Here is a 26712-nt window from a genome sequence, read left to right on the forward strand (position 1 = left end):
CCCCAGCCCTCTGGAACCAACTCCCCCCAGAGATTAGAATTGCCCCCACCCTCCTTGCCTTTCGTAAGCTACTTAAAACCCACCTCTGCCGCCAGGCATGGGGGAATTAAGACTTCTTCTCCCCCTAGGCCGTTACAATTGTATGCATGGTATGTTTTTATGTATGTTTGGTTTTATATATTAAGGGGTTTTAATTCGCTTTTAGTATTGGATTATTATTGTATATTGTTTATGATTGTTGTTAGCCGCCCCGAGTTTTTGGAGTGGGGCGGCATATAAATCCAATAAAACTAAACTAAACTAAACTAAAAAAAGGAGGCAAAAATCCCATTTGTACCAGGTGGGGCCCGTTACTGACGTCAAGCCATGTGACCCTGTCCATCATTAAACCATCTTTCCAATCCACCACCATGTTCGCAGTGTCTTTCCCCCTGCTTGGAACTGAACCCAAACAGATATTTCTTGCAACAGTTCTATAAAAACTAGCCTGTTATTGCAGATGGGAGGCAGCTCACTTTTGTTTTTAATCTGGCGTGCCACAACATGGGTGGTCAAACTGATGGAGATTCCACGTACATTAAATCTCCACGGTATTTCTCCTTCATTCCCGCCCTCTCTCTCTCTCTCTTCTCACTCCCCTCTGCCCACTCACGGAACAAGCATTCCTTGCAGGGAGAAAACTGTAGCTTGTCTTCGTTCGAATTGCCTGGTTTTTTCCTTCTCCCAGTAGAAACCACTGTTTGAAGAAAATAAAATGTGGTGCGTTACTTTCTGGCCGACACTTGTAGTAAAACACCCAAAGCCTCCATCAGTCTCTCATGCTCGTAGTTCTGTAATAGGAGTATAAATTGTTGGGGTGAATTTATCATTCTGCACATCGTTTTATTTCTGAGTTTAAATCTCTCTTCTACTGGTTTGTTTGGTGGCAAGGATATAATTTTTTTTTAATCCTTTCTGTTCATCTGGTTTCTTCCGCCACCTCCCTCCCTCCCAACCTCGCCCCAACACACACACACACACACACACACACCCTGCGAGGTTGCTGGAGATGCTTTTCGGCATTTATGGTCATGTTTGACATTGCCTTTCCCCCCTCTCCCCGTTCCAAGGGCCACTGTCTTGTTCATTCACGGTTTTATTTGGAAGCAGGCAAGAGGCATCTAAGGACATACCTTGATTTGCTGATGGTGTTCTTGGCTCCGGGCCCCTGCTCGGCCTCTTCGCCTTCTCTCTGGTGTCTTTAAAATGAATCTCTACTTTTATCGCTCTCCGGGCAGCAAATGTCTCGGGGTGCCTAGATGGGTTCCCCCTTATCACAGCCCTTGGGCTCTGCTTCCAAATTAGGAGAATTTTGACAGCATTTCGGCTGGATGTAATATCTTGTCCTCTGTCTGCAGGTGAAGTATAAATCCTGATGGGCCAAGATATTCTCCCCCTCCCACCCTCCCTTCCCCTCCTCTCTCTCTCTCTCTCTCACCTTCCCTCTCTCTCTCCCTCCCTCTCTCTCCCTCCCTCCTTCCCCCTCATTCGTGCTCTCTTTCTCCTTCCATCCCCCTCCATCTCTCTCTCCCCCCCTCCCTCCCTTCTTCCCCTCCTTCTCTCTCTCTTTCTCCCTCCCTCCATGTCTCTCTTTCTCTCCCCCTCTCCCCCTCTTTCCCTCTCCTTCTCTCTCCTCCTCCCTCCCTTCTTCCGCCTCCTTTGCTCGGTTTCTCCTTTGCTCCCCCTCCATCTTTCTCTCTACCCCTCTCCTTCCCTCCTTTCTCTCTCTCCCTCCTTCCCCTCCTTCTCTCTCTCCCTCCCCTATGTCTCTCTTTCTCTCCCCCTCCTTCCCTCCCTCCCCTCCTTCTCTCTCTCACTCCCTCTCCTCCTTCTCTCTCTCCCTCCCCTTATGTCTCTCTTTCTCTCCCCCTCTCTCCCTCCTTCCCCTCCCTCCCCCTTGTAGGTCATCTGGTCCAACCCCAAGCAGGAGACCCTACACCATTTCTGACAAATGGCAGCCCAGCCTCTTCTTAAAAGCTTCCAGTAATGAAGCTCCCATAACTTCCCAAGGCAACTTCTGTTCCGTTGATTGATTGTTCTCACTGTCAGAGAATTCCCCCTTATTTCCAGGTTGAATCTCTCCTTGGAAATGGTTGTTGGAAATGAATTTCAAACGAATTGTCCAACCTCTTCAGCGATGGAGTACCCACAACTTGTGAAGGCAAGCTATTCCAAATTGTTCTAACTGTTGGAAAATTCTCTAAGTGCTAGGTTGGGTCTCTGCTTGATTAGTTTCCATCCATTAAACCAGATACCTCTGCCTAAGAACGCCTCTACTTACGAACTTTTCTAGATAAGAACCGGGTGTTCAAGATTTTTTTGCCTCTTCTCAAGAACTGTATTCCACTTTAGTGGAGAATGGTTCTTGAGAAGAGGCAAAAAAAAAATCTTGAACAACCGGTTCTTATCTAGAAAAGTTCATAAGTAGAGGCGTTCTTAGGTAGAGGGACCACTCTATTTTCCATTACACGCCAGGAGGAAGCCTAACATTTGAGGTTCAAAGCAAGCTGCAACGCAAACAATTCCTATCGCCAGATTTTCTTTTGCTGATTTTCTAAGGCAATTACTTAATTGCAGGGCCCAAACTGCCCTGCCAATAGCTGAACATCATGATTTAGTGTCTTTGCCTTCAACAAACCCAAGATGAGAAGATATAACGATGCGTTTTCCTGATGCAAAATATTTTCTTTCCCTCCTAGCACTGATTGAAATGGCTCAATTCTTCCAGGCCTTTCATTTCCTGTAGTTCTGAGAGTTGCGTAGATCATTGTTTCCCAACCTTGGCAACTTGAAGATATTTGGACTTCAACTCCCAGAATTCCCCAGCCAGCGGGAAACACTGGCGTAGATGATGTTGGTTCCTGTAAAACCTCCTTATTCTGTACGGGTTGCAAATGTCAAACTCTATTTTTATTTTAACAAAAAAGAAGCAGCGTGTGTTGTGATTCCGTCTGAGGCTCCTCAGGGAACGGCTGAACCTCTGCCGGCTCCATGCTCAGAGGGGGAGGATGAGGAACAGGAGGAGGAGGAGGAGGCCCAGGCAGACAAGGAGGAGGAATATCAGGCCGAGGGAGAGGGAGAACAGCCTGAGTCCCCCGGGGTGGAGCTCTCCCCAGCAAGCAGCCTGGAGTCCTTGGATGAAAATGCTCAAGCCATCATCGATCTCAGGCAGAGAAGAGCAGCACAACGAAGGGGACAATTAGCCAGGTATTTCCAGCCCTAAATAGGCAACAGCTGGGTTTGGGTGTGGTTCTCCCCAGAAAGGCTGAAAAGGCAGACCCACCCTTCCTGTATTGTGGAGTATTATCTTTGGGAGTCCTGGGACCTGGCTGTGATCTTTGGCGTTTCTGACTCTGGCTTGTGGCCCTGAAGGCTGAAACCTTGGGGGGAAAGACGTGGGTCTTATTCTCTACAGTGGTGTGTGTGCCAGCAAGAAGTCTGCTGTATTGTCTGGCCGTCAGGACTCTGCTGTGAAGCCTCATAGCCTGTCTGTTGGGAAGAACAGGTTTTTCTCTGTGTTTGTTTTTCCAACTATAAAGTGCCTTTGCTTTTACCAGCGTGTCTGGCTGCTTTTTTCAGTTGGTGTTGAAGTCTGGGGGCACCCAGACAGAACAGCGTGGAACTTCAGTCCAACAGGCTACGTACGATTCAGTAAAATCGATAAAGTTCTCCGAAAGACCCTGCTGATGTATGTGTCTCTTTAATGCTCTTAATGGTTTTTACTTGATCATTCGATGAAAACAAAAGAAGAGTCCAAGATTTCTGGAGAAAAGGGAACAATTGATTCTCCCTTCTCCATTCTCAGGGAGAGACTGAAGTTATGAGAGATGGGCCGAGATGGGAAAACTCCAAAAGTTAGTAACGTTGGTGTCGAACAAGAGACAGAAAACCATGATGTAGATCTGTTACGGTTTGACTGGGAGCAATCTAGAATCCTGAAGAAAGTTAGCACCCACCCCTCCTAGAAGAAGGAAATATTTTAGGAAATATTAAAATTCTCCAAAGCACCTGAGGTTAGAACAAGAAGCAATGGGTGGAAACTAAACAAGGAAAGAAGTAACTTAGAACTAAGGAGGAATTTCCTGACAGTTAGAACAATTGATCAGTGGAACAACTTGCCTCCAGAAGTTGTGAATGCCCCAACACTGGAAGTTTTTAAGAAGATGTTGGATAACCATTTGTCTGAAATAGTATAGGGTTTCCTGCCTAAGCAGGGGGTTGGACTAGAAGACCTCTAGGGTCCCTTCCAACTCTGTTGTTGTTGTTATACTGCTCAAAAAATATAGGGAACACTTAAACAACACAATATAACTCCAAGTAAATCCAACTTTTCTGAAATCAAACTTTCCACTTAGGAAGCAACACTGATTGACAATCAATTTCACATGTTGTCAGCACTTTCAACTTTGTACAGAACAAAGTATTCAATGAGAGTATTTCATTTGTTCAGATCTAGGATGTGTTATTTGAGTGTTCCCTTTATTTTTTTGAGCAGTGTATTATTATTATTATTATTATTATTATTGTTGTCATTGTCGTTATTGTTATTGTTATCGTTATTGTTATTATTGTTATTGTTGTATTATTATTGTATTCATTCATTCATTCATTCATTCATTCATTCATTTATTTGTTGGATTTGTATGCCGCCCCTCTCCGTAGACTCGGGGCGGCTAACAACAGTAACAAAAAACAGCATGTAAATCCAATACTAAACAACTAAAAAAAACCTTATTGTAAAACCAAACATCCATACATGCAAACATACCATACATAAATTGTAAAGGCTTAGTGGGAAAGAATATCTCAGTTCCCCCATGCCTGACGGCAGAGGTGGGTTTTAAGGAGCTTACGAAAGGCAAGGAGGGTGGGGGCAATTCTAATCTCCGGGGGGAGTTGGTTCCAGAGGGCCGGGGCCGCCACAGAGAAGGCTTTTCCCCTGGGCCCCGCCAAACGACATTGTTTTGTTGACGGGACCCGGAGGAGGCCCACTCTGTGAGACCTAACCGGTCACTGGGATTCGTGCAGCAGAAGGCGGTCTCGTAGATGCCATTATTATTATTATTATTATTATTATTATTATTATTATTATTATTATTACTACTACTACTACTACTATTTAAAAAGCAGAATATTTCCCCTAAAAGATAAATAAGAATCTTCATGGAGGCAGAAACCTATTTCCCTGCCACCACCATCAGCATTGGGTTCCTACCCAAACGGATGAGGATGGCGCATCGGTAGCTAAACTTGCACTGTGCATACAGCTTCTATTCTCATGCATGCGTATGTACACATCCAAGCATGTTTTTGCTTCTGCACATGCTCAAGAAGCCAAATTTTGCAAGGAGATGCACTTGTCTGACACATTTTGGTGATATCTTTGCTTCTGCGCACAAAGTCCCCATCAGTCTGTGGCTGTGAGCTCTTTGCCACAAAAGGGAACTGTGTTAAGGAGGGTTGGACTTCTGGCTTTAGCTCAGATCCATGGCACGAGGGTTCTGGTTGACTTCCAGGGTCCTGGAGTGATTCCAGAAGAATCTATGGGAATGGGATGTGTGGGTGTCCGAAGAATGGGAGAAAGGAGAAAAAGCCAGAGGGTAAAACGTTCTATGAGCCCTGGCGGATGACAAATTAATTCTCGCAGGAAATGAAAGCTTTGTTCAATACTGTATACAAAAAAAGCACATTTCCCTCTATGGACTTCCCGAAGGATGTGAGTAATGATCTCAGTTGCTCATGTTTTGGAGCATGACTTACAGGAGAGCCCATGTGCCCGTGTGATCCCCACTGTGCATTCAAAGGAGGCATTGATTCCCTCCCAACACATACAGTAGAACAGTGTTTCCCAACCTTGGCAACTTGAAGATATTTGGACTTCAACTCCCAGAATTCCCCAGCCAGCGAATGCTGGCTGGGGACTTCTGGGAGTTGAAGTCCAGATATCTTCAAGTTGCCAAGGTTGGGAAACACTGCAGTAGAAGTCCCAGCCTAGAAAAGGATGGAGAAGGTAGAACTGAGTGGCCAAAGTCCACATCCCATCAGTGAGACTATTGTCTTACTCATGGAACTCGTGATGCGCCTGTCAACTCATCCGCTTGTCATGATCTTCTTTCTAGACTCAGTGTCATGTTCTCTAAATTGTTCACACGAAGCCGCAGCCCCTGTTTTGCTTCTAGGTCAGTATGGCCAACGCTGTTGGTTTTGCTTTCTTGAGGAACATCGAGTGAAGGGGTGCGTTATTTTGTGGGTGTGGCTTGCTGGCCATGTGGCCAGGTGAGAGTGGCTCGGTGATCATGTGACCAGGGTTGGCTTAAAGGTCATGTGACTGGCTTAAAGGTGGCCAACTTGACGTCACTCACGTCAAGGGTTGGGTGAGGGTTGGCTTAGGGTGCCTTGCCTCTCCTCGCCTCAAAGAGATACAATTTTCCCTACTATTACTGAACATCCAAAATATACTATTTAATTCTATGTATATTTCCCATAGGTGTACATACATATGACACACAGGCACACAAAAATATACATTGTCTGCTATATAAACTGTGTGTGTACACACCCACACCCATGTAAAGCTCTTCTAAAATTCTACACATTCAACCTCATTTACTGTGATAGGAAAAACATACTCAGAGCCCAGAAGGGGAAAAAAGAAAAAAATTCAAAATTTTTCTACTGGTTCTGCGTACCTGACCATACCCATAGGAGCCCTTTCATTCTTCTTCTTTTTCTTCTTCTTCTTCTTCTTCTTCTTCTTCTTCTTCTTCTTCTTCTTCTTCTTCTTCTTCTTCTTTTTTTCTTCTTCTTCTTCTTCTTCCTCCTCCTCCTCCTTCTTCCTTCTTCTTCCTTCTTCCTTCTTCCTTCTTCTTCTTCTTCTTTAATTTGATTTATTGGATTTATATGCCGCCCTGAGTTTGCGGAGAGGGGCAGCATATAAATCCAATAAATCAAATTAAATCAAATCAATTCTTCTCCTCCTCCTCCTCCTCCTCCTCCTCCTCCTCCTCCTCCTCCTTCTTCCTCCTCCTCCTCCCCTTCTTCTTCTTTCTTCCTTCTTCTTCTTCTTCTTCCTCTTCTTCTCTTCTTCTTCTCCTCCTCCTCCTCCTTTTTCTTCCTCCTCCTCCCCTTCTTCTTTCTTCCTTCTTCTTCTTCTTCTTCCTCTTCTTCTCTTCTTCTCTTCTTCTTCTCCTCCTCCTCCTTCCTCCTTCTCCCCTTCTTCTTTCTTCCTTCTTCTTCTTCTTCTTCCTCTTCTTCTCTTCTTCTCTTCTTCTTCTCCTCCTCCTCCTTCCTCCTTCTCCCCTTCTTCTTCCTTCTTCCTTCTTCTTCTTCTTCTCTTCTTCTTCTCCTCCTCCTCCTTCCTCCTCCTTTTTCTTCCTCCTCCTCCTTCCTCCTCCTCCCCTTCTTCTTTCTTCCTTCTTCTTCTTCTTCTTCCTCTTCTTCTCTTCTTCTTCTCCTCCTCCTCCTCCTTCCTCCTCCTCCTTTTTCTTCCTCCTCCTCCTCCTTCCCCCTCCTCCTTCCTCCTCCTCCCCTTCTTCTTCCTTCTTCTTCTTCTTCTTCCTCTTCTTCTCTTCTCCTCCTCCTCCTCCTCCTCCTTCCTCCTCCTCCTTTTTCTTCCTCCTCCTCCTCCCTCCTCCTCCCCTTCTTTCTTCCTTCTTCTCCTTCTCCTCCTCCTTTTTCTTCCTCCTCCTCCTCCTCCTTCCTCCTTCTCCCCTTCTTCTTCTTTCTTCCTTCTTCTTCTTCTTCTTCTTCTTATATTATTATTATTATTATTATTATTATTATTATTATTATTGTCATCGCTGCTGTTGTTGTTCCTGCAAAGTCACCCCCCAATCCTGCTTTTGATACACCACAACAGAAGAGCAACATTATGATGCGCTACCATGTTGGTTTGTTGTTGCTATTTGACGATGAAAATCAATACCTGGCAAAGAGTTGGGATGCTATAATTATACACCACTATCAACTCACCCCTGTCAGCTGCATGCTGTATAAAAAAAGAAAACAAGGCATTTGTGCTCTCGCAGATGATCAGTGGGGAGTTAGATTGCTCTTCGCCTTGGATTCTTCTCAAGAACTCCCGTGAAAGCAAAAAGAAGACCTGAGAAGGAATAAATAAACGGAATTAGTTCAGTTCAGTGACAAGAACAGTTAGGTCCCACAGAGTTGGCCTTCTCCGGGTCCCGTCGACTAAACAATGACGGGACCCAGGGGAAGAGCCTTCTCTGTGGCAGCCCCAACCCTCTGGAACCAGCTCTCCCCAGAGATTAGAATTGCCCCCACCCTCCTTGCCTTTCGCAAAACTTCTTAAAACCCACCTCTGCCGTCAGGCATGGGGGAACAGACACATCTCCCCCTGGCCTATATAATTTATGAATGGTATGTTTGTGTGTGTGTCTAGTTTTTTAAAAATAAGGGTTTTTTAAAGACTTTTTAATATTAGATTTGTGATACATTGTTTTTTGTTATTGTTGTGAGCCGCCCTGAGTCTGCGGAGAGGGGCGGCATACAAATCTAATAAGTAAGTAAGTAGGTAGGTAGGTAGGTAGATAGATAGAGAGATAGAGAGATAGAGAGATAGAGAGATAGAGAGATAGAGAGATAGAGAGAGAAATAGATAAATAAATAGATAAATAAATAGATAAATAAGAGGAATTTTCTAATAGAACCATCTTCGAGGGTGATCATCAGTTATGAGTTGCTACCGCTGCGGTAGCGCTGCCAGATTATGCAATTTGCGCACGACCGCTCCAATGCCAGTCCTATGGGCACCGCCATCTTTTTTCTTCAATTTTTCATAGCTTTTTCTTCTGCGCATGCACCGAAGCTAAATCTTGTGAGGGGACAGGCACGAGGGGGCTACATGGGGCCTCTTGGGAGAGTCAGAGTGGAGTGAGCTGCAGAGAAACTTAGCTACAGGTTCTCCCGAACCCCTGTGAACTCCCAGCAGCGAATCCCTGTTTCTCCCGCATGGACAACGTTTATGAAGTTGAAACAGCTGAACATCCCTCAAGAAGTTTAAAGCCGCTTCTTTTGCATAAACAGATGCCTACTGTGGTAAAAACGTGGACTCAATTATCTCCCCGATGAACCATCCAAGATGATTCAGTTAAGCATCCATTCCCGATAAAGAAAGAACATCTTGTGCATGGGTAATTGACAGTAATTCTTCATCTTGATCTGATCTGAAGGATGACTGCATTGGACCTTCAGAAAAGTGTGGTCATTGTTTTTTTTTTAATTATATTATACTTTTATCCAATCTTTCTCCATAGTGTATCATTTCGAATACGGAGCATGCTGTAAAAAAAGGGCAATTTTGCAAATTATAAAAAGCTGTTTGCATCCCATTCTAGATTAAAATTACTCTTGGATCGCCAGGAAATCCAGATGTTCATAAATGCTTCTGTCCATGGTTTGATCTGGAAGGTTGGGAGAATGTAGTGGCAGCCTCCATCCATGAATGTCCATCATTTTGAAGAAGTCCTTGGAGATGGTCCACAGCATCTTGCCTTCAGCAGAGGTTCTCCAAATAATGATGATGATGATGATGATGATAATAAACAATGAAAGCAACAACAGCAGCATATAGACTTATATACCGCTTCACAGTGCCTACACTACTTCAGACTGATGGTTGTCCAATATCTTCCTAAAAACTTCCAGTGTTGGAGCATCCACAACTTCTGGAGGCAATTGTTCCACGGATGAATTGTTCTAACTTTCAGGAAATTTCTCTTTAGTTCTAAGTTGCTTCTCTCCTTCTTTAGTTTCCATCCATTGCTCTACCCTCAAGTGGTTTGGAGAATAGCTTGACTCCCTCTCCTTTGTGGCAATCCCTGAGATATTGGGACAGTATCATGTCTCCCCTGGTCCTTCTTTTCATTAAACTAGACATAAACCCAGTTCCTGCAACCGTTCTTCGTATGTTTTAACCTCCAGTCCCCTTGTCATCTTTGTCCCTCTTCTCTGTACCCTTTCTAGAGTCTCAACGTCCTTTTTGTATCGTGATGATGTCTGAGAACATCAATGCCTGAAGATTATAGCTCCCTATTTCCCAGCCCACCTCCTCATGTAGCTCGAAGGCTACGATAGTTGAAAATTCTGGGACTTTCCCTCTCTGCATATCCGAAGGTCACCCAGGCTGGGTGGGGGGAGAGGATATTTCAGTCTAAATGGGGAGGTTTTCAACCTGTAAAACATGCCTGGAATTCCCGCAGAATGAAAAGATAAACTATCATGTCAATTTCACTCCTACATCCGTTGGCTTGGGCTGACAACCAGCATCTATTTTTTTCCCCCTGTCCTTTCCTACTTCATAGCCAAAAAGAAGATAGAATGTAGATTTCTGCTTTCTGTTTCCTGCTGAATCAAAAGAACAGAACAAAGCTAGCCAAATAATCCGTGTTTATCCACTCTTCTGTCTTCTGTTTATCCATCCTCCTGACAATTTTATTTCCCTCCTTTTGATATCACTGGATGTTGTGGTTAGCTCTGGCCCTGCTCCTGCCCCAAGGACTGTGGATGTGGGGGAGACATCCACATGCTGCAGGCCTGTTTTGCCCCCGGTGGAATCTGCTGATGAAGGTTCCTCTGACCAAGAAGACATGAGTGACAGGGAGGAGGAGAGTGGGGCAGACAGCTCAGAAGGAGATCAATTATCTAGCTCCTCCTTGGATTCGGAACAAGAGTTAATGATACAGCCACGCATGCGGGGAGCGATGCATAGGCAACAACAACTGAGAGATTATTATCAAAGAAAATGAGGCCACCTGTGGTTGGGTGGGGCTGTGGTCATTAGTGAGGCTGCTATAAATAGCAGCCTGTGGGTTTGGCCCTTATGGAGGATTATCTGATCGTTGTGTTTCGTGACTGTTTTGCTGACTTCGACCTTTTGTGTGCTGATTTTCCCCCGCTTTAAAACTAAACCAGAGCAAAGTGTGTTTCACTTTGTGAAAGAAGAAGGACTGTGAATTGCCTCACAGCTGCAAGCTAAGTATCACAGAACTGATAAGGGACTTGTACAAATTACCAGTTTGTTTGGAGACCAGTGCTCTTTGCTATACCAAAAGAGGGCTTGGTTTAAGTGAATTTTCATTATAAAGAACATTGTTTTGAATTTTCAAACGTGTGTGTGTCTGGTAGCGGAAGTGTCCCGTGGTTTGGAGAACCGTTAGCCGCGGCAGCACGAAGCTCCACCCACTCTCCCTGATCCCAGGTCTATATTTATCCTGTCTGGATTTGTTTAATAAATAAAATGAATGACCCTGTTTTGCTAACAACTGCCGCTGCTTCTCCAAGGGCGCTTGCACCGTCTTCTGCAGATGCAAACAAGGACTCAGAGGTCACCCGCTAAATGTTTTCTGCCAAAATACTCCCAAGGAAGGAAGGAAGGAAGGAAGGAGGGAGGGAGGGAGGGAAGAGGGAGGATGGAAGGAAGGAAGGAAGGAAGGAAGGAGGGAAGGAGGGAGGGAGGGAGGAAGGAGGGAGGATGGAAGGAAGGAGGGAAGGAAGGAAGGAGGGAGGATGGAAGGAAGGAAGGAGATGGGAATGGAAGGAGGGAGAAGGAAGGAAGGAAGGAAGGAAGGAGATGGGAATGGAAGGAGGGAGAAAGAAGGAAGAAAAGATGGAAGGAAGGAAAGAAGGAAGGAAGAAAAGAAAGAAGAAAAGATGGAAGGAAGGAAAGAAGGAAGGGGGAAGGGAGGGAGGAAGGGAGGAAGGAAAAAAGGAAAATTTTATTTATTTGTTTGTTTGTTTTGTCAAGTGCATATTGGTGGTATACAAAAATATAATAATATTCATATACATGATACTAGTAAAAAAAAGAAACATTAGGACAGGGGATGGAAGGCATTCGGATGCACTTATGCAGGCCCCTTACTGACCTCTGAGGAATCAGGAGAGGTCAACAGTGGAGAGTCTAAGGGTAAAGTCTTGGGAGTTAGGTGATGATCCTACAGAGTCTGGTAGTGAGTTCCACGCACCAACTACTCAGTTGCTACAGTCGTATTTCCTGCAGTCAATTTTGGAGCAGTTAATTTGAGTTTGTATCTGTTGTGTTCTCGAGTGTTGTTGTGGTTGAAGCTGAAGTGGTCATTGACAGGAAGGACGTTGTAGCTGATGATTTTACGGGCTATGCTTAGGTCGTGTTTAAGGTGATGTAGTTCTAAGCTTTCTAAGCCTAGGATTGTAAGTCTAGTTGCGTTCACAACTAGACTTGTGTAAATCTAGTTGGGAAAGATGGCTTCCCAACCTTTGCCGCTTGAAGATGCTCCGACTTCAACGCCCAGAATTTCCCCAGCCAGCAGGAAGTTCTGATTCTTAAAGTCCACCCATGCTGGCTGGGAATGCTGGGAGTTGAAGTCCATCCACCTTCAAGCTGCTTTAGCAGGGAGGCTTCTGCTACCACCACCTCTAGAGCAGCTGCAGAGGGGCTGCCACTCCGAAGTTGCAAAGACCCCCTCGGGGCTCCTGCTCACTTCCAGGCAGCTGTTTGATCAGGCCTTTCTCCAGAGGGTCTGCTCGGAGCTGCTGGTGGGGATTCCGCTCCTGGCACGACCCCCGTGGAGAATGGGGGGATATGATTGCTCTCCTTCTCCCCCTTTCTCTCTCTCTCTCTCCCCCCTTCTCTGTCTTTCTCTCTCTTTCTCTCTCTTTCTCTTTCACTCTCTCTTTCTCTCCCCTTCTTTCTCTCCTCTCTCTCTCTCCTTCCTCTGTCCCCCTTTCCTCTCTCTCTCTCCCCTTCTTTCTTTCCCTCCCCTTATCTCCCTTTCTCTCTCCTCTCTATCTTTCTCTATCCTCTCGCTTACTCTCTTTCTATCTCTGCTTATCTCTCCCCCGCTCTCCTTCTGTCTCTGTTTTTCACTCTCTCTTTCCCTCTCTCTCCTCCTTGTCTCTCCTTGTCTCTCTCTCCCCTTCTCTCTTTCTCTCTCTCTCCCCTCTCCCCATGTCTGTCTGTCTGTCTCTGTGTGTGTGTGTGTGTGTCTATCTCCTCCTTCTCTCTCTCCCCCTCTCTCTCCTTCTCTCTCTTTGTCTCTCTCTTTCTCTCCCCCTTCTCCCTCTCTCCCTCTTCTCTCTTTCGCTTTCGCTTTTTCTCACTCTCGTCCTCTCTCTCTCTTTCTGTCTCTCTGACTCCTTCTCTCTCTCCCCCTTCTCTCTGTCTCTCTCTTTCTCTCTTCTCTCTGTCTGCCATTCACTCTCTCTTTCTCTCTCTCTCTCTCTTCCCCCCCTCCCGAAAGCTTCTCGTTCCCCATTCAGAAGATTAATTGCCCCCACACCCCCGTACAAAGACCCTTGCGCCCCCCCCCCCTTCCCCAAACCGACCCTCCCAGCCTGCCACCTGAGCCTTCCTCATCTCTGGCCCCCACCTGGCAGGCCGGGAGGGATGGAGGCAGGCAGGCAGGCGGCTCTCTGTCAAGACGACTGTTGGTCTATTTACTGTGATTAATTAGTTCATTACAACAGGAAGCCTGGGACCAGCAGCTGCTCGCTTGCCGGTGCCCTCCGGGTCCTCCCACACTTGACGGGATGACCGCATCGTCCCAGCCTTTTGGGGGGGGGTCTCCTCTGCTCAGAGACAGAGGGGCCTTTGTGCCCCATGTATGCAAAAGGCCAACGGCGAAGGGGGAGCCCTGGGGTGGGTGTGGGTGGGAGGGGGCTCGTCCCAAACAAGGGAAGAGGTGACTTAAACTTCAGGGAGGGGGCTGCATGAATCGAGACATTTTGCCCTCCGCTGACGTAGTGGCCCCATCCATAAAGAGACAGAAAAGAAGCAGAGAATTCTATAATAGAAACATGGAAACATAGAAGACTGACGACAGAAAAAGACCTCATGGTCCATCTAGTCTGCCCTTATACTATTTCCTGTATTTTATCTTAGGATGGATCTATGTTTATCCCAGGCATGTTTCAATTCAGTGACTGTGGATTTATCTACCACGTCTGTTGGAAGTTTGTTCCAAGGATCTACTACTCTTTCAGTAAAATAATATTTTCTCATGTTGCTTTTGATCTTTCCCCCAACTAACTTCAGATTGTGTCCCCTTGTTCTTGTGTTCACTTTCCTATTAAAAACACTTCCCTCCTGAACATTATTTAACCCTTTAACGTATTTAAATGTTTCGATCATGTCCCCCCTTTTCCTTCTGTCCTCCAGACTCTACAGATTGAGTTCATGAAGTCTTTCCTGATACGTTTTATGCTTAAGACCTTCCACCATTCTTGTAGCCCGTCTTTGGACCCGTTCAATTTTGTCAATATCTTTTTGTAGGTGAGGTCTCCATAACTGAACACAGTACTCCAAATGTGGTCTCACCAGCGCTCTATATAAGGGGATCACAATCTCCCTCTTCCTGCTTGTTATACCTCTAGCTATGCAGCCAAGCATCCTACTTGCTTTTCCTACCGCCTGACTGCACTGTTCACCCATTTTGAGACTGTCAGAAATCACTCCCCCTTTATTTTTATTTTTATATAAAAAAGAATGTTATTTCAAATATATACATTTGAAAAGGTATTTTCTCCATCATTGCATCTTTACATTCATCATCAAAAAGGGGTAAGTGATAAAAAACCATAGACAAACCCGCCCCCCGCTGTCTCATTGACAGCTTAATTTAAACTCATCGGTTTATCATAAGGTGAATACTACCAGCAGATATTATTTGGACATAAGTATAACCAGATTTCAAGTAACTTTATAATTCTTCAATCCTTTTTCCCTATCTACTCTCACATAGAGTCAGTTAAATTCTTAAATTCTATAATAATGATGATGATGATGAAGATGATGTCCAGAAATGGTTCTGACCATGGTTTGATCCGGAAGGTTGGGAGAATGTAATGGCAGCCTTCCTCCCTGAATGTCCATTGCTTTGAAGGAGTCCTTGGAGATGGTCCACAGCATCTTGCCTTCAGCAAAGGCTATCCAAATGAATGAATGAATGAGTGAGTGAGTGAGTGAATGAATGAGTGAATGGGTGAATGAGTGAGTGAATGAATGAGTGAATGAATGAATGAGTGAGTGAATGAATGAATGAATGAATGAGTGAATGAATGAATGAATGAATGAGTGAATGAGTGAATGAATGAATGAATGAATGAGTGAGTGAATGAGTGAATGAGTGAATGAGTGAATGAGTGAATGAGTGAGTGAATGAATGAATGAGTGAATGAATGAATGAGTGAATGAATGAATGAATGAGTGAATGAATGAATGAATGAATGAGTGAGTGAATGAGTGAATGAATGAGTGAGTGAATGAATGAGTGAGTGAATGAATGAATGAGTGAATGAATGAATGAGTGAATGAATGAATGAATGAATGAGTGAGTGAATGAGTGAGTGAATGAATGAATGAATGAATGAATGAATGAATGGCAGTAGCAGCAGCAGCAGCAACAACAACAACATAGTTGGAAGGGACCTTAGAGGTCTTCTAGTCCAACCCTCTGGTTAGGGAGGAAACATTACACTAGTTCAGACAAATGATTGTCCAATTTCTTCTTAAAAACTTCTAGTGTTGTGGCATTCATAACTCTGGAGGCAAGCTGTTCCACTGGATCATTGTTCTAACTATCAGGAATTTTCTCCTTAGTTTTAAGTTGCTTCTCTCCTTGTTTAGTTTCCACCCATTGCTTCCTCCTCAGGTGCTTTGGAGAATAGCTTGACTCCTTCTTCTTTGTGGCAACCCCTGAGATATTGGAAGGCTGCTATCGTGTCTCCCCTGGTCCTTCTTTTCATTAAACCAGCCATGCCCAGTTCCTGCAACCGTTCTTCATACGTTTTAGCCTCCGGTCCCCTAATCATCTTCTCTGCACTTTTTCCAGAGTCTAAACATCCTGGCGAGCAAAATTGAATGCAGTATTCCAAGTGTGGCCTTACCAAGACCTTATAAAGTGGTAAGGGTCTCCTGCTTAGGCAGAGGGTTGGACTAGATGACCCACAAGGTCCCTTTCAACTCCATTAATCTGTATTATTCTGCATTCTCTTCTATTATTTAAGGGGCGTGCATAAGCGAACCATCGTACCTACCATCCCTGACTTACTGTCCTATTGTCCTCATTTATTTCTACTTACTTTGCTTATGTTTATGTTTAATACCTATACCTGCTATCTGGTACATGTGTAACAAATAAACAAATAAAAATAAATTATCATCATGCTGGATATGGCAGTGTTTCCCAACCTTGCCAATTTGAAGATATCTAGACTTCAACTCCCAGAATTCCCCAGCCAGCATTTGCTGGCTGGGGAATTCTGGGAGTTGAAGTCCAAATATCGTCAAGTTGCCAAGGTTGGGAAACACTGGGATATGGAATTCTGGGATTTGAAGTTTACATATTTTAATATCACCAAGTTTGGGAAATAAAGCCTGATTTAAAGGAAAGTTTTCAGCGCTGCTCTAGCCTTTCCAAATATTTGAAAATATAACTGATGCTGAATATATACACAGGCTTTTCCCCTCCCTCTCCTCGCCCCCTTTCCTTTCTTCCCTGGGGAGTCCGGATTCTATGAGACGGTTTTTAATCAGGAGGAATTGAATGACCGGCTAGGACTGTTTGTGTGAACAGATGTCACCAGCTGCTCTGGAAACTCAACAACCTCGCAACTGTATGTGGTTTTCGGCTCCTCCCGCCCCAAAGTAGGACTTCTGGAAGCCGGAGCCGGCATTTGGAATAAGCCTGGGCCAGAAGGGGTTTTTGGCACCGATTCGGTCTGGAGTTGCCGATGGTTATATTTAGTGCATCAGACTGAGCTGCATTGGACCAAATTGGTTATAGAACCAGACCATTTTCTGGGTTTGTAGGATGACACGAATTACAGGGGGTCCTCAGTTTATGACTACAATTGAGCCCCACGTATGTTGCTTAGAGAGGCAGTTAGGTGAGTTTCAACCCATTTTACAACCTGATTAAGTTTTAGGTTGGAAGGATGCAACGTTTTAGGTTGGAAGGATGCAACGTTTTAGGTTGGAAGGATGCAACGTTGAAAGGATGCAATGTTTTAGGTTGGAAGGATGCAACGTTGGAAGGATGCAACGTTTTAGGTTGGAAGGATGCAACGTTGAAAGGATGCAACATTTTAGGTTAGAAGAATGCAACATTGGAAGGATGCAACATTTTAGGTTGGAAGGATGCAACATTGGAAGGATGCAATGTTTTAGGTTGGAAGGATGCAACATTGGAAGGATGCAACATTTTAGGTTAGAAGAATGCAACGTTGGAAGGATGCAATGTTTTAGGTTGGAAGGATGCAACATTGGAAGGATGCAACATTTTAGGTTAGAAGAATGCAACGTTGGAAGGATGCAATGTTTTAGGTTGGAAGGATGCAACATTGGAAGGATGCAACATTTTAGGTTAGAAGAATGCAACGTTGGAAGGATGCAATGTTTTAGGTTGGAAGGATGCAACATTGGAAGGATGCAACGTTTTAGGCTGGAAGGATGCAACGTTTTAGATTGAAAAGATGCAATGTTTTACTTTGGAAGGATGCAAATGTTATGTTGGAAGGATGCAACATTTTAGGTTGAAAAGATTCAACATTTTAGGTTGGAAAGATGCAACGTTGGAAGGATGCAACATTTTGGGTTGGAAGGATGCAAGATTTTTGGTTGGAAGGAGGCAACAAAATGGACAATACAAAATTGGTACTTGTACATGGTGGAACATATTCAGTTTGAAATTATGGGCATAAAGATGAATATGGTTAATGAAAATAAAATGAAAGAACTGATGGGAAGATGGGGCAGGGTTGGAGGTTTTATGGTTACTAAAATTCGAGACCAAGGTATAAAGAATAAACTGGAACCACTCTATAATTTGTAAATAGGGTAATGTTCTTGGGTTAAAATGATATTAAAAAGTACACCCTCATTTTGGTAGTCAGAATGAATGATGTTCGGTCACTGTGCACTGTGCTTTATGTAGTGTATATCTGTCATTATTAAAAATTAATAAAAAAAATTTAAAAAAAAAAAGAGAGAGAAAAAGCGGGTCAAAATTCAGGGCACCGAGCAATCAAAATGTTGGCTTGGGTGCAGGGCTAATCCAACCTGCAAATCCAGCTTTTTCATTTTTAATTTTTTATATAAAGCAATTAGTAATTAGCTTGGTAATTGGATTAATTAGGCAACATTTGGTGATATTATTGGGTTTATTTTTTCCCCTTTGACTATGCATGCTACTGTAAGAATTTTTCAAATGTTTTTTTAAGGGTATTTTATTAATAGGCGTTAACTATTTGTAAAGGGTATTGATTATATATGAAAACTGATATGGAAGCGATTAGGAAAGATTTGAAACATTTCAGCCTATTCAATGTGAGATAATAGAATTAGGAACAGCTTAAATGGGGTCTTAGCTAATAATATATTTTTGTAGCATTAAAAAATTGGGCAGCTATTTTTATTCAGATGTCAGAAGTGAAGGTGGTAGCATTGTATTCTATAACTTCCTGGAATTGATTTTTGTAAAAAAAATTGATGCCGTTGTTATAATTTTTATTGTACTGTGATTAGAGAGAAAAAAAAATAAAAAAATTCTTTGCCAGATTTATTTGAAACCGGGTCCTAGATTCTGCAAAGTCTATTAAGTTCCCTTCCTCAATTCCCCCCACTCTGCTTAACTCTATAAACAAGAATCTCTGTAGCCATGGTTAATAATCTGCAAACTCCACCAAAGAGGGGACAGGCAATGGGGGCTAAATCACATGTTTGTGGGGGAGTTAACACGCCACTGTGCCAATAATTAGAAAATAGGAGCGACGCTTAATTAAATTAATGTCAGCTCTTTCCTTGCCAATTTTTACAAAGTGGGCTGGTGTTTGGCAACTACCAAAAATGATGGAGTTTGCTCCCTGGTCCTATTGTGGATGCTCTCCTGGTGGCTTTGGATTGTAGAGGGAAGAGGGAATGGCCTTGAAGGAGGGAGGAAGAACTGCTATCACGGTAACTCATCAATCCTAGCGACCGGTTAGGTCCCACAGAGTCGGCCTTCTCCAGGTCCCGTCAAACTAGACAATGTTGTTTGGCAGGGCCTAGGGGAAGAGCCTTCTCTGTGGGGGCCCCAGCCCTCTGGAATCAGCTCCCTCCAGAGATTTGTACTGCATCACCTCTCGTCTTGGCTATTGCAATGCGCTCTACATGGGGCTACCCTTGAATAGTGTTCGGAGACTCCAGCTGGTGCAAAATGCAGCAGCACGTGTAAAAACGGGTATACAGTGGTACCTCGAGATACGAGTTTAATTCGTTCCGGACCTGGGCTCTTAAGTCGAGCAGCTCTTATCTCGAATGACTTTTCCCCATAGGAATTAATGTAAATAATTTTAATTGGTTCCAGCCCTCAAAAAACTCACAAAGTTAGTCTAAATTATGCAGAAAGACATGTTTTTAATGAAGAAATGTACATGTACATATAAATGAATAATGAAGTTTCTTTCACTTAACTTGTAAACTTTCTTAAACTTTTAAATTTACATATGTTCAACTTCTCTGCCACCCAATCCTGTAGGACAGAGGTCCCCAACCCTTTTTGCACCAGGGACCGGCTTTAAGCGATCAAGAGAGGAATGGGTGAATGAATGGACGGAGGGTGGGAAGGAAGGAAGGAAAGAGGGAAGGGACAGGAACAGAGGAAGGAAGCAAGGAAACTTATGAAAGGGGAGAGTAAGAGAGGAATGAGTGAAGGGTGGGAGGGAGGGAAGAAGGTGGGAAGGAGAAAGAAAAGAAGAAATAGAGGAAGGGAAGGTAAAAGAGAGAAAGAAAAAGAGCAAGAAAGAAAGCAAGAAAGAAAGAAAGAAAGAAAGGGGGAAGGGACAGGAACAGAGGAAGGAAGCAAGGAAACTTATGAAAGGGGAGAGTAAGAGAGGAATGAGTGAAGGGAGGGAGGGAGGGAGGGAAGAAGGTGGGAAGGAGAAAGAAAAGAAGAAATAGAGGAAGGGAAGGTAAAAGAGAGAAAGAAAAAGAGCAAGAAAGAAAGCTGCAAGCACCCCCCCCCGAGCCCCCCAGGCCGGCTGCAACCTTTTAAAACACGCGCGCCGCATCGCAGCTGTCTCCTGAAGCCGAACGCGGAAGTTAGCGTTTGGCTTCAGGAGACAGCTCCTTGGCGCTTGTATCTCGAATTTGGGCTTGTAAGTAGAACAAAAATATCTCTCCCCTCCCAGCTCTTATCTCGAGTTGCTCTTAAGTAGAGCAGCTCTTATGTCGGGGTTCCACTGTACCTAGGTATGCCCATTTTACTCCATCTCTACGCGAGCTGCATTGATTTAGAAAAACACTGATTTAGATGCTCAACGATATCATCATCTTCTTCCTCTAAATTTCCTTTGCAGGCTATTTTAGCCCTGGTTGATTTTCTTCCAACCCGACTCGTGATGGAGAAATAACAAAGATTTTCAATCTGTTTTGTTTTTTTGCCTACCATTATTTTCTAACAGTTTATATTCCAGATCCAGGGCGATAAAACTCTTCACCCAAACGTCCTCCGAGTTTAGTTTCTGCAGAGATTAGGAGCTGCCTGTTTGATGTAAACTTGTGAAGTCCACCTATAAATAAGGGTTATTTTTCAACAGAACTCAAGCCTTTCTTAGCAATGTTTATTACAAGATGTCCAAAGTTCCGCAGGCATGTTTTGTTAACTTGAATTATCAGCCAAGAAATTTAACCCTTGATCGGGGAAAAGAACCAGACAGGTTTCTAACTGTCAAGGGTTGGGAATCTAAAATGATTTCTGACAGTCTCAAAATGGGTGAACAGTGCAGTCAGGCGGTAGGGAAAGCAAGTAGGATGCTTGGCTGCATAGCTAGAGGTATAACAAGCAGGAAGAGGGAGATTATGATCCCGCTATATAGAACGCTGGTGTGAGACCACATTTGGAATACTGTGTTCAGTTCTGGAGAGCTCACCTACAAAAAGAGATTGACAAAATTGAACGGGTCCAAAGACGGGCTACAAGAATGGTGGAAGGTCTTAAGCATAAAACGTATCAGGAAAAACTTAATGAACTCCATCTGTCTAGTCTGGAGGACAGAAGGAAAAGGGGGGGACATGATCGAAACATTTAAATATATTAAAGGGTTAAATAAGGTCCAGGAGGGAAGTGTTTTTAATAGGAAAGTGAACACAAGAACAAGGGGACACAATCTGAAGTTAGTTGGGGGAAAGATCAAAGGCAACATGAGAAAATATTATTTTACTGAAAGAGTAGTAGATGCTTGGAACAAACTTCCAGCAGACGTGGTAGATAAATCCACAGTAAATGAATTTAAACATGCCTGGGATAAACATAGATCCATCCTAAGATAAAATACAGAAAATAGTATAAGGGCAGACTAGATGGACCATGAGGTCTTTTTCTGCCGTCAGACTTCTATGTTTCTATGTTTCTATCTGCATTTTTCCTCCTTTTCTTTAATTATTTCCCCCCAAGCAATAAGTAACATGGATAACACCGAGGTTTTATCGAGACCTGGGAGGGGGCAAAACACAGGGTTTTCTATTATCTTTGTTTGTAACATTAAGCTTTTAAAAAAAAAAAATTCTCAGGTGCTTCCTGTCTCAAAATGGGCAGGAAATACTGTCCTTGATTTTTGGGGAAGCTGCTACAAAGTAGGGCGTGTTCCAGTTTCATATTATCTCCTCTCCTTAAAAGTTCAGCTTTCTTGACTTGACTTCTTGATGTACTTGTTGACCTGGGATTGTTAATCTCGGGGTGAGATTTAATCTTCGATGGAGTTTACCAACCTCCCTTTGGGTTGCATCTCCAAGCTGGTTGACTTCCCACCACTCTATTGATTTCGGACCGTAAATGGTTGGTTGCAGGGGTGAAATTCAACAGGTTCTGACAAAATTCTGGAGAACCAGTAGTGGAAATTTTGAGTAGTTTGGAGAATCGGCAAATACATAGAAACATAGAAGATTGACGGCAGAAAAAGGCCTCCTGGTCCATCTAGTCTGCCTTTATACTATTCCCTGTATTTTATCTCAGGATGGATCTATGTTTATCCCAGGCATGTTTACATTCAGTTACTGTGGATTTACCAACCACGTTCTGCTGGAAGTTTTTTCCAAGCATCTACTACTCTAAACATTGTTATATCTTTGTATACTACCAATTCGTACTTGACAAAATAAATAAGTAAATTTAAAAAAAATAAACTCCCAGAATTCCCCTGCCAGCAAAGCCAAGCCAGTTTGTGGAATTCTGGGAGTTGAAGTCCCGAGTCTTCGGAGAAGGGCAGCATACAAATCTAATTAATAATAATAATAATGATGATGATGATGATGATGAGAAGAATAAGAAGGGGGGGAGGAGGAAGAGGAGGAAGAAGCAGAAGGACAAGAAGAAGAGGAGGAGGAAGGAGGAGGAGGAAGAGGAAGAAGAAGAGGAGAAGGAGGAGGAAGAGGAGGAAGAAATAGAAGAAGGACAAGAAGAAGAGGAGGAGGAGGAGGAAGAGGAAGAAGAGGAGGAGGAAGAGGAAGAAGAGGAGGAGGAAGAGGAAGAGGAAGAAGAAGAGGAGGAGGAAGAGGAAGAAGAAGGAAGAAGAAGAAGAGGGGAAGGAGGAAGAGGAGGAAGAAATAGAAGGACAAGAAGAAGAGGAGGAGGAGGAAGAGGAAGAAGAGGAGGATGAAGAGGAAGAAGGAAGAAGGAGGAAGGAGAAGGAGAAGAAGAAGAAGAAGAAGAAGAAGAAGAAGAAGAAGAAGAAGAAGAAGAAGAAGAAGAAGAAGAAGAAGAAGAAGAAGTCCACACCCCTTCAGAGTTTGCTAAGGTGAAAAAGGCCGATCCGGATTTGCCAAACTAGTTTTTTGGCTCTCCAAATGCAGAACAGCGATTATCACATTAGCTTTATGGCTGTTTGCACAAGAGAAGCTTCAAAACAAGGAGTCGCAGCACAATAAATCTATTTATTTACTCATTTGCTTGTGTTTTGGCTCCTCTGCAACCATTTTCTCTCCCCGGCGGCCGGGCCTTGCCGAAACCACCCACAGCCAGTTCCTTAAATGGCACACCTTCCTGATTCTTCTCATACCAGGCGACTGGCCCCCGTCCACAAACGAGGGGCTGGCTTGAACTTTTTATCTCCAACTGTTTGGATGGGAATAAAGTGAGCCCGACCTTCAGTTTCTAATCTGCTGCTTGTTTGGACAGCGGCTCAAGGGCTGAAGCCAAAACGTCAAGAAAACAAAACCAGCCATAAGAGGTGCAGGGGGACTCATAAACGGCTCGAGCGGGAAGGGACCTTGGAGGTCTTCTAGTCCAACCCTCCTTTTTCAAGGCAGGAGTCATTATTCCATCCCAGACAAACAGTTGTCCAATCTCTTAGTGAAGACCTGCAAGGGTGGAGGACCCACAATTTTGGAAGGCAAGATGTTTGTTGATTGATTGTTCTCACATTCCTCCTTTTTCCAGACTGGATCACTCTAGGGCTAGCTTTACCTATTGTCTCTCCCTCCTTCCTTGCTTCTCGCTTCCTTCCTTCCTTCTTTCCTTCCTTCTTTCCTGGTCATCTCCCTTCCTTCCTCCCTCCCTCCCCTTCTCACCCATCCTCCTTCCTTCCTTCCTTCCTTCCTTCCTTCCTTCCTTCCTTCGGAGAGGGGCGGCATATAAATCCAATAAATCTAATTTAATCTAATCTTCCTTCCTTCCTTTTCATCCTCACTCATCTTCCTTCCCAGACATCTTCCTTCCTACCTACCTTCCTTCATTCCATCCATTCATCCTTTACTTCCTCCCTTCTCATCTATCTTCCTTTCTTCATCCCACTTTCCTACCCACCCTCCCTTCTTTCTTTCCTTCCTCCCTCATCTTCCTTCATAGCCATCTTCCTTCCTTCCTTCATTCATTTCCTTCCTTCCTCCCCCCCTTCCTCCCCCCTCTCCCTTCCTCCCCCCTCTCCCTTCCTTCCTTTCCTTCCTTCCTTCTCATCTATCTTCCTTCCTTTGTCCCTCTCTCCCTCCGTCCTGCCTTTCTCTCCCTTCCTTCCCTTCCTTCCTTTCTCCTTTCTCACCTATCTTCCTTCCTTCATACCACTCCCCTTCATTCCTTCCTTCCTTTGTCCCTCTCCCTTCTTTTCCTTCTTTCCTTCATCCCTCTCTCCCTTCCTTCCTTCTTCCCTATCTCCCTTCCTTCCTCCCTCTCTTCCTTTCCTTCCTTCTCACCTATCTTCCTTCCTCTGTCCTCCCCTCTCTCTCCCCATTCCTCCCTCCCTCCCTCCCTTCCTCCCTTCCTTCCTTCCACTTGAAAGGAATATTGGAGGTCTTCTATTCTACACACACACACGCACCGGCCAAGGCAGGAATCCTTATTCCATCCTGGACAAACGGTTGTCTAACCTTTTCTGGGAAACCTCCAGCATTGGAGCCCCCACAACTCTGATTAATCCACCGATTAGTCATCCTTACTGTCAGGAATCTCCACCTTTTATTCAGGTTGGATTGCCTTCTGACCAGCTTCCACGTGAAAATCCTGGCACTCCTGGGATTGTCCACTCCTTCTGACTCATGCCCTGGTGTAGGAAGAGTCCACAGCCTTGGCCAAGAGGCTTCAAAACTGTGCCTCAACTAATGAATGTATAAGCTTTGGAGCCGCACAGAACTCTTGGCTCAAGACAGCTTCTCTAACCATCATGTCACCTGGCATCCAGACGCTACTGCCTGATCCATCTCCAGAGCCTCGGAAAAGTCATGGCCATCTTGTTAATCATAATGAAGTAAGAAGCATCTTCAATATGCGGGGAGGTCTCAACGAAACCGTCTTGAAATAAACGATAGGTTCGAACTAATTGCATGGCATTTCAACTGAGCTGAAAATCTCATTAAAAGCCAATTTAGGTTTCATCTCAGCCTGTTCCAATGGACCTGAACAGACCACTTCAAAGGTTGTGAGCTCTTCCAATTTAAACCCTGCTTGAATTGCATGTGCTGGTGATTTTGAAATGGCTTTCCATCACTTCAGGTAGACAGACTTTCCGGGATATCTTCTCAACCCCAGTTGCTTTCGACGATCTTGAATAGAGTAGAATTCTTTATGGGCCAAGTGGGATTGGACACACAAGGAATTTGTCTTTGGTGCAGATGCTCTCAGTGTACATAAAAGAAAAGAGACATTTGTAAAGAAGAGTAGAATAGAATAGAATAGAACTCTTTATTGGCCAAGTGTGATTGGACACACAAGGAATTTGTCTTTGGTGCAGATGCTCTCAGTGTGCATAAAAGAAAAGAATCAGGAGGTACAACAATGATTGTCATAGGGGTCAAATAAGCAATCAGAAAACAATATTAATAAAAAATCCTAAGGATACAAGCAACAAGTTACAGTCATACAGTCATAAGTGGGAGGAAGTGGATGATAGGAATGATTGAAATAAACTAGTAGTAATAGTAGTGCAGATGTGGTAAATAGTTTGACAGTGTTGATTGTGTTGAAGTGTTGAAGAACCCAAGGAAGGGTTTGCCTTGAGAGGACTCCAAGAAACAGAAATGGAATAAGAGAGTTGAAAGGGAGTGTGAAGGTCTCTTCTTAAAAACCTCCACTGATGAGGAAGGAAGGAAGGAAGGAAAGAAGGAAAGAAGGAAAGAAGGAAAGAAGGAAAGGGTAGCAGAATAACAGAATAGCAAAGTTGGAAGGGACCTTGGAGGTCTTCTAGTCTAACCCCTTGCTTAGGCAAGATACCCTACACCTCTTCAGACAATTCAGCATCAACCATAACAACACACAAGCCCAAAACAGATACAAACGTAAAGTAAACCGCTCCAAACTCGACTGCAGGAAATACGACTTTAGTAACTGAGTAGTTAATGCCTGGAACTCGTTACCTGACTCTGTAGTATCATCATTCATCCCCTAACCCCCAAAACTTTACCCTTAGACTCTCCACTGTTGACCTCTCCTGATTCCTAAGAGGTCAGTAAGTGGTGTGCATAAGTGCACCAGCCTGCCTTCCATCCCCTGTCCTAATGTTTCTCTCTTACTAGTATCATGATGTATATAAACCTTGTCATATCTTTGTACACTACCAATACGTACATGACAAAATAAATAAATAAAAAATAAATAAATAAAATTGGTTATCCAACATCTTCTTAAAAACTTCCAGTATTGGAGCATTCACAACGTCTGGAGGCAAGCTGTTCCATGGATTAACTGCTCTCACTGTCAGGAAATTTCTGCTTAGTCCTAAGTTGCTTCTCTCCTTGTTTAATTTCCACCCATTGCTTCTTGTTCTACCCTCAGGTGCTTTGGAGAATAGGTTGATTCCTTCTTTGTGGATATTGGAAGGCTGCTATCATGTCTCCCCTGGTCCTTCTTTTCATGAAACTAGCCATTCTCAATTCCAGCAGCCGTTCTTCGTATGTTTTAGCCTTCCAGTCTCCTAATCCTGTTTGTTGCTCTTCTCTGCACACCCAGCTGCTACTCACCTTCTGTTCGGACTCCGATTCCACTCGCTGCCAAACTGGATCAGCCTTGCCATATTTCGCGCCAGCCTCTTGGCCAAAGGAACACGCAGGGCGCCTGGCATCTATCTTAGCCCAGCGAGGCCCTTACAAGTCTTTAATTCCATTTGGAAATGGGTCGGGAAGGGGGTGGAATTCATCGTTTCTGATGACTCATCTCAACCCCATTCGCCCAGGAAGGAGGGAACGAAAGACTGAGATTGTAAGGCCAGGTCATAAAC

The 26712-nt window shown here is 44.0% G+C and overlaps 1 long non-coding RNA gene across 1 annotated transcript; it reads right to left on the minus strand.

Annotated features, from left to right (window-relative positions):
• Nucleotides 1–658: 658 nt before the first annotated feature.
• LOC139174902 (uncharacterized) lies at nt 659–26673 on the minus strand. Its single transcript, XR_011560450.1, has 3 exons — nt 26456–26673; nt 8011–8140; nt 659–736 (listed from the first exon to the last, which is right to left on the minus strand). It is a non-coding gene; the product is annotated as an uncharacterized lncRNA (long non-coding RNA).
• Between the last annotated feature and the right edge of the window lie 39 nt (nt 26674–26712).

Source organism: Erythrolamprus reginae, chromosome 12 (genome assembly GCF_031021105.1).
Source record: "Erythrolamprus reginae isolate rEryReg1 chromosome 12, rEryReg1.hap1, whole genome shotgun sequence".
In the NCBI taxonomy this organism is placed as follows: domain Eukaryota; kingdom Metazoa; phylum Chordata; class Lepidosauria; order Squamata; family Dipsadidae; genus Erythrolamprus; species Erythrolamprus reginae.